Here is a 4,663-nt window from a genome sequence, read left to right as displayed (position 1 = left end):
TTATAAATAATGACCTTCTAACACTAGCATTATCTGTTCTTTTTCTGTTCTATTGAATTGTTTTCTTTTTATTTAAAAATGACTCTCTAACACTAGCATTCCCTATTCTTTTTCTATTCTTTCTACTTGTTTTCTTTTTATTTATTATAAAAACAAAATAAGCAAACAAACAAACAAAAAAAAACCTTGCTACGAACCATGCCCACCCACAAACCCCGCCAATCCATCATTTTTGGGGGGAATTTTTATTTTTATTTTATTTTTTATAAGTATCGGTTCAGGCACCGTTTAGGCACCGGAACCGTTTTAAAAGTATCGATTTGGCACCGGTATCGATAAAAAACCAAACGATACCCAACCCTAGTAATGACAGATATAGATATGACTCACGAGAGAGCAGTCTGCTTTGGTGTTGCTGGGATGAACAATAGTGTTCTGATCTAAGTGGATGCATCTCTCCCTGCACTTGGAGCTCATTTGTGCATCTTTCTCCATGGAGAATGAATGAAACCGTTGTGCCAGAGTAAAATGTATCAAGCTGATTGCCAGGGAAAGAAAATCCTAATTCCAAAGCACCCCCCACACATGGTTTTATTGTTATTCTAAGAAGGGTCCAAAATTTACTTGTCTGCCACACAGGCCAGGGCCGATGAATTGAGAACATTTACCAACCAATAAATATTTCATACAAGCCACTAGGTTTTGTTTTATTGTCATTAAAAAAATGTCAGTTTGGGAATGGTTTAGCTGTTTTTCCTAAAAGGAATAGTTAGCCTAAAAATGCAAAAAAAAAATTCATTTCATTTACTTACCCTTACCCTTACCCTTACTCGTTCCAAACCTGTATTTCTTCACACAAAAATTATTTTGCAAAAAGAAAAAAATAATAATAGTATGGTTTTTTTTTGTCCATACAGTGAAAGTCAATTGGGTCCAATGTTGTTTGACCCCCAGCGTTCATCAAAATAATTTATTTTGTGCTGAGTAGAAAAAATAAATTCATACAGGTTTGGAAGGGCATGAAAATGAGTAAATAATGACGGAATTCTTAAGTAATGAACATTGACAAGCAAGCCATAATAATTTTGTTCCTCATATTTTTGTTTTGGTGGCCTAATTTTTTGTGAAATATATTCCACATATGTTTCGCCACATTCTGAATAAATCCTGATGGGAAAGCTTCCAGTTTGGTAAAAGTTAAGAAGAAACATGTCACAACAGGATGGTTTCTTTGATAGACGGTAGTCATTTATTTAAATAATGCACATCTTTTGCATCAGGGAGAGTCAAACTATTTTTTAATTTGATTTAAATTAGACTGTCTAACTAATTTGATTTAAAAGATGTTGCAGTTCCTAAGACAGTTACCAGCCAAGTGGTGACTAACCCAATTTTTACTTGCGTTTGGCACTTGAGGAGTATTAATTTTGGACCCTGTTGCCATGTATCATCCCACAGCACAGCGATACTGAAATTTTGAATGCTTGTCTCTTCTCGCCTCAAAATAAATACCTGAAATTCCCAGATCTGCTCTAGAAAAGGCACAGGCATCCGGCGCTGCTCCCCGAGCAGGTAGAATCTGACACACCTGTCAACACCAGGTGTGCTTTCCCCCCGTAGCCAATCGGCTGCAGTGTCCCCATAACGTGTCACCATCTGTCACAGATGTTCAGCTCAGCCGACCATGATGGGAGCATGACGCGATCTGCATATTACAGGTCTTTTTTAAGAAATGTAGTTCCCTTCAATGCTCTCACCGCCAGCTCCTTCTCTTTTTGACTTGTCGCTGTCAGTTCTGTCATTGCTCTACACACACAATAGGTTTGATGCCTGCCTATATGCACGCCACGGGTGTCTCAGTGATGGTTTTATCTTGTGGAAGTGCTGAGGGCTCTGGGTTAAGATTGTAGGATCATTAACTCTGTGACTGAGAGGAACCAAACCGCTGGAATCCATATCACCAGCCTCTTGTTGCCTAGATACAGCGCTGCACTGTCTACAGGGTTATTTTAAGCCTTTTAAGGACATATGTGTGAGAGTGTATGTAGCCCGTATGTAAACCCAGCCAGCTTCCTATGCGTATAAAATCAGTCCCTCCGCCGTGTGCTGTTTTTCATGTTGGCGTAGTACTCCACCCCAGATGAGTGAGAATGAGGCTAAGGAGAGACGTCTCCCCCCGCTGACCCTGTTCTCTGTGTGCATCGTGAGCCATTTGTTCATCCTGCTGGAAGTGAGAGCTCCTTAATGTCAAATCACCCTGCAGTCTTAAAGTGGTCCAGCTGTACTCACACTGAGTCAAGCAGGAAGCAACTGGCTCAGATGCAGAGGGGTCAAAGGGCAAGTTCTCAAAACAGAGGCAGACAGAAGCAGAGGATGGAATCAATATCCCTTGCTTCTGCTGTCAATATGTGCTTTCTTTCCTTCGGAATCCAACTATTTATGACTTGTTTTTCAAACTACTGGGGGGGGGGATTAATAAAGAGCGTTAATAAAGTAGAAAAAGCGACTGAATTAATGAAACTACTAAGAATAAAAATGAGCTCACCGATGCACGGGACGCGATGAAAGAGAGGAAGAGGCCAGAAGAAGCAGTGAAATGTAGCAACATCACTGACCTGTTCAGGGCTTCAAGTGCAGGTCAGCTTCATCTGTAAATACGCTAGATAGTTTTGTCTTTCTTTTAACGTAGTTGAGTATTAAACTATAGTCTCTTCTGCTCACCAAGCCTTCATTTATTTGATCCAAAATACAGCCAAAACAGTAATATTGTGAAATATTTTTATAAAAATGTATTTTATTCCTGTGATTTCAAAGCTGAATTTTCAGCATCACTACTCCAGTCTTCAGTGTCACACGATCCTTCAGAAATCATTCTAATATTCTGATTTGCTGCTCAAAAAACCATTTATTATTATTATGTTGAAAACAGATTAGATTTTTTTTTTTTCAAGTTTTTCAAAAGCTTTTTGATCACAGGAATAAATTACATTATAAATATATATTCCAATCGATAGCAGTTATTTTAAAAAGTAAAAATATTTCACAATATTACTGCTCTTGCTGTACTTTGTATCAAATAAATGCAGGCTTGGTGATCAGAAGAGACTAATTTTAAAAATCTTACTGTTCAAAAACTTTTGACTGGTAGTTTATATTTGTATGAAATATAGGTTTATTAAATATAGGGTATTGAAGTCATTGTAAGATAAATAACATTCTTTGCTAACAAATTGAAAGGAGTTGAATGTTTTCAACAAGGTGGGGGGGCAGAGATATTGGGAAAAAATGAAGAAAAGGCAAAGTGAAGTGAAGCTGCAGTGCAAGAGAGAACCTTTCATTATTGTCCACTGCCCCAGACTAAGGATTTAGACCTTTTTTATATGATGGCCATACAAATAATATTGTATGGTTTCAGAAATTGTTGTGGATGTATAGGCTATATACAGGAAATAAGGGGCCAAAATAACAGCTTGTCACTGGAACAGGACCCTTAAAAGGACATATTTTTTCCTTTTTTACCCCTAATAGGTAGGCCTACAAATTAGTACCTTAAGGGTACGAATTACTACTCTTAAGGTACTAATATGTACAGTACGGTGTACTGCTATGGTGTCAAGCTGTTGTACCCCAAAAGGTACCATTTTGGCCCTTTTTTCTGTGTGGCCTGGATGAGTGTGAGATTTTCCGGTCTGAAATTGCATCCCAGTCCGTCCCTGATCAGGGTTAACCCTAACCCTAACACTCATATACTTTAATGTCTGTTTCACAAGTGAGACCCAGGAAATCCCTTATATGGACAAATGCATCAGATATCACTACAGCTGATTAACATGCAGATAGAGACGCTTTGACTGATGAAATGTGGAAGACAATAAACACCCAATTACAATGCAACGCTAATTGACATAGCTTGTATCACATTAAAGATTTTTATAAAAAATATTTTCTGTCTCACTGTGTTAAGAAGCAACATGGAACCATAGAAGCTAACTGTTTTAAACACGACTGATGTTATATAGGGATTTTGGAGAAAAACATGATATTAGTCTCATAAATTGTCACGTTTGACGCTATGTTAAGCAAACATACTACCTATCCTTGTTGCCAGGAGCAACTGTTTTATAACTAATTTTGAAAAGTACATTCAAATTTAAGATTATGTGGTTGTTTTAAAGAAGGGCAAAAGAAAAGAAGGGTAAATGAGGGTTTATAAGAAAATAAATGGTTTAAATCAGTGTGAATTGAAATGTGCCATGTAATGAATTTTAACTCATTTGTAATTGTAGGGAATTAATTATCATTAATTCATTCAGGTTTTGAAAGGACTCGGATCTGAAAAAGTCGAGGTCCACCTGATTAAACTGATTTTGAATTTAAATGGTTTACACTCTATCAGCTACTCGGCCAGCGAGAAGTTAATGTCAGTGTATATTACCAATTTGACTATATGTATTTCCCTGGCCACGGTCAACACAATTATGATAATTTGTAAGCTCTTATGAGAGGTAACTATTATAAGTAAGCTACGAGCTAGGTAGCAAAAGGATCTTTTTGGCAAAAGTTTTAACCTTGAAATTATATGACACCAACAATGATTCTTTATAAATGAAACACGAATTTTATTGGCTATTCTAGATTACATTAAAACTAAGCTAAAATACAC

The sequence above is a fragment of the Sinocyclocheilus rhinocerous genome, unplaced genomic scaffold (assembly GCF_001515625.1).
Source record: "Sinocyclocheilus rhinocerous isolate Xijiao unplaced genomic scaffold, SAMN03320098_v1.1 scaffold2422, whole genome shotgun sequence".
In the NCBI taxonomy this organism is placed as follows: domain Eukaryota; kingdom Metazoa; phylum Chordata; class Actinopteri; order Cypriniformes; family Cyprinidae; genus Sinocyclocheilus; species Sinocyclocheilus rhinocerous.
Note: the sequence above shows the minus strand (reverse complement) of the source record.